Source organism: Molossus molossus, unplaced genomic scaffold, assembly GCF_014108415.1.
Source record: "Molossus molossus isolate mMolMol1 unplaced genomic scaffold, mMolMol1.p scaffold_m16_p_6, whole genome shotgun sequence".
Classification (NCBI taxonomy): Eukaryota; Metazoa; Chordata; class Mammalia; order Chiroptera; family Molossidae; genus Molossus; species Molossus molossus.
Window position 1 is genome coordinate 11,785,877 of NW_023425399.1, and position 11,027 is coordinate 11,796,903.

The following is an 11,027-nucleotide window of genomic DNA, read 5'->3' on the forward strand; positions in this document are numbered from 1 at the left end:
CTTTCATGGAGAAGTTTCTTGTAGGAGGGTATGTCGTTCTGTGGGAAGGCCTACAAATGTCATATGGCTCTGTGCGTCTTTCCTGACATTTGTGGGCACTTGTCTGTATCTTCCTTCAGCACCACAGACAGCACACAGACACTGTTTTCTTAGAGGTAAATTTAAGACCGAGTGGGAAGGAAACTTGGACAATTGCTCCAGCACCCAGAAGAAACCTGAACACCTGAGGCTAATTGGACTTTGGGTAGTTATTGTCTCCAATTCTTTGTTTCCAGAGAGTATGTTACTTATAGTAATTCTTTGGAATACTAGAATATAGGTCTGAAACATTTTTCAAGGAAGTTATACTCGAGACTTCTTCATATAACACTTTCACAATAGTCAGAGGAAGGAAAATCTTCAGAATCTATCAGTGGGCACCAGGTAGGTTATATCTATGACGTCAGGGCTAGAACAGTTTTATATGCATTCAGAAGGTTCTGGATACTAGACTTTGACGCAATAGCCAAAGGCTACCTTCCTGTTTCATTTGTCCTTATTTACTTATTTATTTGCACAGGAGTAATTTCTAGGTGAGGGGTGGGTGACATCTCTAACCTATGCTTTCTATTAATTCCCAAGATTTCCCAAGGCTATGTCCATAGCCCAGAAGCAGGGTTGCTATGGTTGGGACTGAGCTCGAGTGCTCACCTGTGGCCTTCCCCTGGGCTACATCTCCTATTGTTTATGGCCCTTAGAATAGTGGCCTCACCTGCTCACATCACTGCACCCATTTGAGAGGTTGGGCCCTTGATGACAAATAGGGATAGGGCAGTCAGGGCAAAGGGTCTCAGTACTCTGACTTGAGGTCCAGCTTGGTTCAAGGCTTGTAGCTCTCAGATGTCAAGTCACAATTTCTTTTTTTTTTTTTTTTTTTTAAGAATTTTTATTTATTTTTTTGTTACAGATATTTTACCTTTTTACCCCATTGGCACCCCCCACCCCACCCCACCTCCGCCCCGTCCCCGGCTTAGTTGTCCATGTCCATTGGTCATGCATACATGCATATAAGTTCTGTGGTTTATCTCTTCCCACCCCCCCACCCCCCATCCCCTCTTCTGAGGGATGTCAGTCTGTGCCCTACTTCCACGTGTCTGGGTCTACTGTATTCCTCAGACTGTTATGTTCATTATATTCCGTATATAAGTGAGATCATGTGGTATTTGTCCTTTTCTGTCAAGTCACAATTTCTTTTTTTTTTTTTTTATCCTCACCCGAGGACATTTTTTGTTCAGGTAGAGTGGGAGGGAGAGAGAGGAAGAGAGAGAGAGAGAAACATCGATGTGAAAGGGACACATCGAGTGGCTGCCACCCACACGACCAACCAGGGCCGGGGACAAACTGCAACCAAGGTACATGTCCTTAGCGGGAACCGAACCCGGGTCTCTCGGGACCACAGGCTGATGCTCTAACCGCTGAGCCAAACCGGCCAGGGCAAGTCACAATTTCTATATTGTTGACACTTGGGGCACTGGAAACATTCCCCTGGACCAGGAGCATTGTTGGGGATTGAATGCTCATTGATTTGGGGCAGATGACATGGTTTAATGATTATTTTAGTGCTGCTTACATGGAAATCCAGTGAGGTCAGTGACAAAATATAGAAACAAGTTGAATTTTGGCCGGTCACGCCAAGGAGATATCAACAATGGTTGTCTTTATACAGACTGACTCTTTACGTGGGTAGGTTGGTGCTGTCAGAGAGGTCCTTTGTAATTTATGCTGGAAGAATCTAGGATGGGAGAGATGAATGGATTTAGACCAGGGCTGACACATAGGAATTTTTCAGTTAAAAATTTGTGTACGTAATCAGCAGGAAAGGCAAATCTGGGCAAACAAATGAACAAGGATTTAAAAAAATAAAAAACGGTCCAGAAATAGTCCAATTTGTTTATTCAGAATAATTTTGGCATAATTTTTCATAAAGAATATTTCTTCTTCCTTGTTTCTTCCTTCTGTCATATTAAGCCTTTTATTTTTTCTCACTCCAGTCGCTGTTAATAAATAAATACATTTAGTGACTAATATGGTCATTGGTAGACTCAGTGAGTTCTTTACATCTTAGCAGAACTTTATAGCTGTTTTTAATACTAATATCCCTCCTCATCCATATGTCTACCCACATGATATTAGTGAGCAAATACAGTGCTAAACTCTGATGTTCTACAAATTAATAAAGCGATGTCTTTGCTCTTGAGCCTAAGGCTGTGGTTTCACCATTCACTATAAATACTGAATCGAGATACTTGTCTCCCCCCACTCTCCTGACACTCTCTCAGCCTCTCTTTCAACTGTGTAGCAATAAGGTGCTGGACAGGATCACAGTGACCCGAGGCCATGATGGTGGTGCTGAAGTGCTGGGTGGGTCTGCAGCCATGTCCTTCTTCTGAGTGGACTTGGAAAATCATTAGCCTCTCTGGGTTTCAGTCTTCACAAATTCAAAAGAGTTTCGTTGGAATAAATAACCTGAGACATTGAAATTTGTGCCTATGATGGACTGTCTCCTTGCTTAATTTCCTCTGGCCTTTTACTTGCTTTTTCCTGGGGGGGGTGGGGTGGGGTAAAACCCCCCTGGTTTCTAACACTGAGTGTCATTGGTTGCAGAATGAGGAGTTGAGAGACTTACGTTTTAGGAAGACAAAAATATTCACAGATATATTTATGTTTAAAGTTATTTCTGTTGCCCGAGCAGCCAGAGAAGATGAAGGGCTCACACAGAAACGACATGGTGTTGTAGTAGAACCTGGTCAGAGTTAGCTTACAGGTGCCGTACAGCGGGGGGTAGTTGCAGATGTCTGTGCACGAGAATGTCGCAGTCAGGCTTGCTTTCCCCCCACCAAGTTGGCGCTCTCAGGGATTCAGACTACTAGTGCTCATCAACCCATGTAAATCCACCTGCTACTTTATCAATGGGTGAGTTCCGCGAGCGTAATTTTCTCTGTATACGTGGTGCAGGGCAGTGATTCTAGACCAGCACCTGGGTCAATGACTCAGATAAACAGCTGGAGAAGGACAATAGGTAGCTCTATCACCTTAGATATGAAAGCAAGAAAGGCCCAAGGCTTCCTCCCTCCACCACAGCATCCCCTCTTCACATTAGCTAGATCCCATTTCCTGACTGTCCTCGTGCTTTCCCATGTCACTGCAAGTGAATGTCTCATTTGCCCTCCCAAAGACACAGGTCAGAACCCTTAGTTTCCCCTGCACAGAATCTCTGCAAGGGTACAAGCTAAAAGGGGCTTTGACCCTCTACACGGACTCCCGAAAGATAGGCTTAACATGCCGCATCTGGTAAAAGATCTTCCTGTCCTCCACCAAAGTTCGTGTCCTCTCCCATCCAGCCCTCCTTTTTGGCTACGCATCCAGACTTACCTGATCTTACTGAGACCATGCAGATAGGTAGTTCGAGCAGGAGCAATGGTGACCATATTGGAGACAAAGAAAGAGTTAATGTCAGTCTTCTTGAAGTCCAACTATAGCCCTTATTCATAACTGGGAATCTGCCCCATTTACCCTAAGTCTTTTTAAAAATTGTTTATCCTCACCTGAGGATACTTTCCCATTCATCTGCAGATAGAGTGGGAGGAAGAGAGAGAGACGAAGAGAGGGAGAGAAACATCAATGTGAGAGAGACACATCGACTGGTTGCCTCCTGCACGACCCTGACTGGAGCCAGGGATGAACCGCAACCCAGGGTCGAACCTCAACAAGTGTTCTTGACTGGAATCAAACCCGCGACTCGTTGATCCATGGGCCGACGCTCTAACCACTGAGCAAAACAGGCCAGGGCTACCCTAAGTCTTTTATACAAAGTCTTTTATAATTTGAATCGGGCAAGTTAATTTAAATAAGTAGAATGTGAGTGTCCTAAGCATGTGGATGATGGCCTCTGCATCTTATCCATGGAGTGTAACACAGTGGTCCTGTATATATGTGTTAAATAGAACAGAAACTCATGTAACACACACACACACACACACACACACACACACACACAGGAATTTTCTGGACACTCATGACATCCATCCAATTTTCATAATCCCCACTCCTCTTACATTGAAATCCCTTGGGAGAAACTTAAGTCAGTTCTACTTTGTCTTTCTGCTTCTCTAATCCATGGTAGAACTCAGTGTAAGTCCCTGAATCAGATGCTCCAGAACCGTACAGCTAGAGATAAAACAAGAACTTGATTCCTTCTTCTTCTTCTTTTTTTTAACCCTCACCCGAGGACATTTTTTTTTTTTTATTCTCACACGAGGACATTTTTCCATTTTTTGTTCAGATAGAGTGGAGGGAGAGAGAGGAGGAGAGAGAAAGAGAGAAACATCAGTGGCTGCCACCCACACAACCAACCAGGGCCAGGGACAAACTGCAACCGAGGTACGTGCCCTTAGCGGGAACCGAACCCGGGACTCTCTGGTCCACGGGCCGATGCTCTAACTGCTGAGCCAAACCGACCAGGGCGAACTTGATTCCTTCTTATCAGCAGCAACATCATCCAGGCTGCCTAGATCTCCTTTTCCTCCACACGGTTCTCCTGGGCAGCCCTTCCTATTGCGCCTTACCTCCAAGATGTCCACTTTCACACAATTCTTTTCTGATCTTGGAAGAGAACAAGAAACCTGAGAAGGTACGGAGGGGCATGGAAAAGATGAGGAGCAACATAAATAAGTGGATCAATTCGGACTTCATGGTGTTGCAGATAGCAGACGGGTGAGTTCTGGACTGGGCTGCAATTATATCTTGGGGGCAGAGCTCCTTCTCTTGGAAGGAGTTGAAACACTATCTCTAATTTCATTCCTCCAGGGCCCAAGCCTGGACAGGGGTCTGGTGCATCGAGAATCAGCCGAGTGAGCAGGACACAACGTGCTTGGGTGCCTAGCCGCGTAGCCTGCGAGGTCACGGTATATCCGAGCTCTACTGCTGAACCTTAGCCTCCCCCTCTCTCCTCCATGTCTCGGGATCATGGCTGCTCGTGGCTCAGGATATCAGCATCTCTATAATAAACAGTTGTAAATAACTTATTATCACGGTTTTAATATACACGGTGGGGGAAAAGTAGGCTTACAGTTGTTCCTATGGAAAATAATACAATAATCAATAAATAATAATACAAGAATAAATTCTGTGCTTCATATACCCACAACTGTAGACCTACTTTTGTCCCACCCTGTACAAATGTAAAAATTTGAAAGTTAACATAGCCTTGAACCTAAGAAACTGGAACAAAATCACCAAAATAAATATAAAGAAAGTAGAAGAGATTGATGAAGATAGTAAATGAAATTGATGAATTAGATACTGAATAAAATAAAAAGTTTGTACCTTAAAAATAGAATTAAAATAGACAAAATGTTGGCAATAATGGCCAAGAAAACCAGAAGAAATAAACATCTTCCAAAACAGAAACAGACTCACAGATGCAGAGAACAAACCAGAGGGGAAGGGTTTAGGGGGCTTGAGTGAAAAAGGTAAAGTATTTAACAAATACAAATTGGTGGTTACAAAATAGTCATGGTATGTAATGTACAGCACAGGGAATATAGTCAATAATATTGTAATCACTAAGTATGGTGCCAGTTAGGTACGAGACTCATTGAAGAAATCACTTTATAAATTATATAAATATTTAACCACTACGCTTGCTGTACACCTGAAACTAATAATTGGCAAAAAAGAAAAAAGAAAAAAAGATCTTCAATAATAGGAATGTGAAAAGGATAGAACTCAAATATAAAGAAGATGACAAATATTTTGTAAAAGTATTAAAAAAGCTTCATAAAAATGAAACTACTCAAACGAACTCACTATATAGCGGAATGCCTGAGTTCATTAATACACATTCATGAAATTTAAATAAATGCTTATTTTACTGGTGAGATGATTATACTCATAAGTTCTAGCAAACATTCATTGACAATTTTCTGTGTCTTAAACTCTTCTAGAAAACATATTTAAAAATTAAAGAAAAATAAAGTTTTCTATCTCCATCACTTTCTTGATTGAATTTGAGTAATAAAGAAAGCCACTACTCTCGATCCTTCCACCCAATCTTCAATATTTCCCTGCATGTGCTTAGAGACCCATCTCTCGGATCAGTATTCTTTGTTTCTCTAAATGCTAGAATCACCCTTTTGATGGTAAATTATGTTTTAACCATCTACTACTCATATTTCCCAAGGTGGGAATAATTCAGTCAGTATGTATCTATATTTTTAATTTTTTTCTTTATTGATTTCAGAGAGAGAGGAAAGGAGAGAGAAAGAGAGATAAAAACATTAATGAGAGAGAACATGGATTGGCCACCTCCTGCATGCCCCGCACTGGGGATCGGACCCACAACCTGGGCATGTGCCCTGACCAGGAATCGAGCCGGTGACTTCGGTGCATGAGTCAATGCTCAACCACTGAGCCACACTGGCCAGGCTCAGTCAGTATATTTTATATAGGAGATGGAAGGCTAATTATTTTATTAAGTGGGTTTCATTAAGAGAGCTTCTAGCTTAGTTTAAAAATAACAAAGTTCTAATTGAAATCATGCTGGGCAGATGGCTCTTACTGAGTTTTAAAAATTGCTACATGGATTATATCAATGTATCGTAACTTATTTGACTTCTTTTGTATTGACGGTCAATTAGATTTTTTGATAAATAAATATAATGCTATAGTAAATATTATTGTACATGAATCTTTATGTAAAATTATTTCTATGGCATACATTTTTAGAGGTGAGCTTCTTGTCCAGAAATATGCACTATAAAATTTAGCAAATATTACCCAATTCATCACAGCCTTGCCAACACTTACTGTTTTTGTAAATCTAATGAGTGAAAAATGGTAGACCATTGTTTTAAATTACATTTCCCTGACTACTAGTGGGGATCAGAATATTTTAGCATGATTATTGACATTTTCAAATTTATAAATGACCTCTTCTTACACTTAAAAAAAAATCTTGAGATATCTTTTTTCTTAATGATTTACAAGATACTTTATAAATTCTGAGTCTTAATAGTTATATTTGCTGCAAATGTTTTCTTCTGGGGTATTATTTGCCCTCTCATACTGTTGTGCTTTCTTCAATTGAGCACTTTTAATATTTATATAGTTACATACATATGTTTATATAATTAAATTTGTCATTCATAAACACACAAATTTATGGCCTTCTGAGTTTTATGCCTTTCTTAGAAAGTCCCTCATCACTCCAAATTTAGCAAAATGTTTTCTTTTGTTTTATTCTATAAGTTAATCACTTTATTTTTTACATTTACAACCTTAATATATTTTTGTATATGATGTGGGGTAGGATCTAATTTGACCACCATATCAAATAAATAGCAAATTATTTTATCATTTGTTGAAAAATATATCAGAATTTCCCTTGATTTGAAATGCTAACTTTCTCATATTCTTTAATATGTTTCTATTGATTTTTAAAGAGACAGATAGAAACATTGATGTGAGAGAGAAACATCGATTGGCCACCTCCCGCAGGCCCCTACTGGGAATCAAGCCTGCAACCTGGGCATGCGTCCTGACTGGGAATCGAACCAGGACCTCTCAGTCCACGGATGATGCTCAATCCACTGAGCTACACTGGCTGGGCTCATCATATTCTTTTTTTTTTTTTTTATCCTCACCCGAGGACATTTTTCCATTTTTTGTTCAGATAGAGTGGAGGGAGAGAGAGGAGGAGAGAGAGAGAAACATCGACATGAAAGGGACACATTGAGTGGCTGCCACCTGCACAACCCAACCAGGGCCGGGGACAAAGTGCAACCGAGGTACATGCCCCTTAGCAGGCATGTAAGACCAAACCCGGGTCTCTCTGGACCACAGGCCAATGCTCTAACCTCTGAGCCAAACCGGCCAGGGCTATATTCTTAATTATACTTGCATCTATTTCTGGATTTTCGATTTGATTTATCTATGAATGTTTCAATTCCTGATGTTTATTCTTCATTGTTGGGCCAGGTGGGAAGGAATCTTAGAGGTGCCTTACTCCATGGTTCCAATAGAGTCAACATTTTTGTCTAATCTGCTAACCAGCCCAGCTCCCATGAATAAGAAGAATGGATGTTAGCAGAACTGAATTCAAGAAGACCTAGGCTATAAATGAGTTGACTAAAGATCTCCCAGGATTCTGGACACCTTGGTGTTTTGCATGAAGTGTCTCTCTATTGTCATATCTAAATATGGCAGTGAATGTCCTGCACCTCATGTCTCTGGGGCAGAGAAAGTAAGATTTTCTATTTCAGTGGAAGTCACAGAGTGTGAAACTTTAGATGAAAGAAATGTGAGGCAGAAAAAAATAAGGGTCATTAACTTTCCTTTTATTTTTCTGCTGTTGCATTTTCTGCTCTGTCTGGTAGAAAACTAATAATGGAAGGTTCTTGAGAAATGCCTGAAGCACCCATGTGCCTAAGTAACTGTCCATTAAGAGAAGAAAGAATCTGTATTCACCAGGCAATTTTATGGTAGGTATATTTCACTCCTACAGTTGTGCCTCTTTTTACTATGTTGTCACATATTCCTTAATCCACACTTATGGTCTCAATGGACATTCTCTTGGTAAAGCAGGAAAAGAAAAGTTGCATTCTCTATGGAGTGAGCCAGCCATAAAGGGGGTTACAGATGATGCTTCACTGGAGGGTCTCTGGTGCCCTAGAACATGTACTATACGTGATCCATGGGTCACGTTTCATTGAAGTTAGAAAGCATGAAAGCTAAAAGATAGATTAAAATCTACCCAGGAAGTCCCAGCATAAGCTCATATTTCTTCTGGCTGGAATGAACCTAAATGTTTGTACATTTAGGTTACCCAATATATAAAGAGACTAGTTAAACAGAAGTTCTGGCCAAAGATGAGGAATATAGAATGTATTAGGAGGAAGGATGTTATTAAAACTAGCTACAGCCTTGTAAGGTATAGCACAAATATCTTCCCTATTGTTCCTTGCTTGTGTTGTAGAATTCAACACAAATTTTCCATTTTACCCACTGTTTTATGTAAGATAGGTTGGTTGGTGTAGACACTTCTCATCTCACACACTGGTTGCAGACTTTCCTAGCAGAATTCACTTAGGGCTAAAAGAGGAGGGACTTTATCTGTGAGGTCCTAGCCCTGAAGCTAGTTGAAGCAGTGAGTGGGACTTTTCAATGTCTCTTGTTGGGTTGTGGGTAAATGCTTTTGGTTATGTTAATCAGAAACCTTAACGAAGTTTATGAATGGAAAGCAGTGCATGTGAGTTGAAGAGTCAAGGGGTGGAATGTAGTGACTGTTTTTGATTTCGTGTGTGCTCAGCATTATATCTTCCATCTGGTAATAGTTTGCCCCATTTTTTCCCAGAACTCTCCCCCCATGTAGTGAACTCCCAATCATGGTACCCTTTCTTTCCTGTAAGTGTGGGTGGAAGCAACTTATGAATGGCAGGAGTGGGAGCTGTGTGTATTGGGGTAAGCATCAGGGAATCCAGGCTTTCAATGTTCAGGGATTTTGGTTCATATTGGGCAAATCTTAATTTTATCCTCTTATTGGTGCCCGAATATTTTCTTTTTCCTAAGGAAATGAATAATTATTTTGAATTTGGACATTATAAATGAGAAAGGATTAAAAAATTCCAGCTTGTACGCATAGACTATACCAATTCTGCTACATATTATGACTCCACATTTCCATGTGATTAACTATAGAAATTCTATGTGGCAACAAATCTAAGTAACCTCAATATGGACAGAGGTGGAACATTATTTTTGTAAGGTTAAACTTGTATTTTAAAATCTCTCATAACTTCTAAATGTTTTTGCATGTTTATAATTATGATTCTGTCCCTCATTGATAATGTAATTCATATACTATTACTTAGTTTATCTGTTGTGCTAGGTCATACATTGTTAGAGGAGCCAAATGAGTCATGATTTTTTTTTTTTCCTTGTGAATCCTCACCTCAGGATATTTTTCAATTGATTTTCTCTCTCTCTCTCTCTCTCTTTTTTTTAGATAGAGTGGAAGGGAGGGAAGGGGAGAGAGAGGGAGAAATAGCGATATGAGAAAGACTCACTGACTGGTTACCTCCTGCACGACCCTAACCTGGGCTGGGGATCGAACCTGCAACCAGGTGCAGGCCCTTGACCGGGAATTAAACTTGTGATGCTTAAACCACTGAGAAAAACCGGCCAGGGCATGATTCCTTTTAAAGAAGTCTTTCATAATAAAATCGTATAAACCTGATTTGATAGTCATTGAGTAGTGACTAAGTGTCTGGTGTTGACTGCCGTACATTCTCTGCAACATGAAAAAAGATCAGGGCCAGAGATGGGAGTAAAAGGGATCTGAAGGTTCTGGTTTCATGTTTCCTACAGGGTCAACATCTTTGCTTCTGCTAACAGAGACTGCTCCATTGTCTCTGATAGGACAAGGCTGAGCAGTGGCAGGGTTGAGTAGGAGAGGATTTAGGCTATGATGGAGGAATAATTATGTTCCAGAGTGCTGGGTGCCTTGTATTCTTTCCTTAAGTGTTCAGGAGGAAGGCTGCCTGATGGATGACACTGTTATTTAAATATTGGGTTCCTGTAGTATGGTCATGTGTAAGTGTGAGAGTGAATGTTCTGAATTGGGACAGAAGATGCAATGTTCCATTCCAATGTGTGGGGTCTAAGACATGGGGTCAAAATGTTATGGGGTAGAAAACCACGAGGGTCATTAATTTCCTTCTTTGGTAGAAAGCCTATGAAAGAAAGATGCTTGAGAAAAACTTGGAGTACCTAGTGAACCACTAACAGTCCATCAAAATAAGGAAGGAGTCTACATTAGACCAGGTATGAGATGGCCCCACAGGCACAAGTAAATTTTATGACCAGGCAAATTACACTCTCAGTCTATGAAATAATATTCTTTCACTTATTTTAATTAATTTATTTTAGTTACAGATGTTTCTTCTTTTTCTCTCATTGACACCCTCCTCCTGATTCCACCCCCTGCCCAC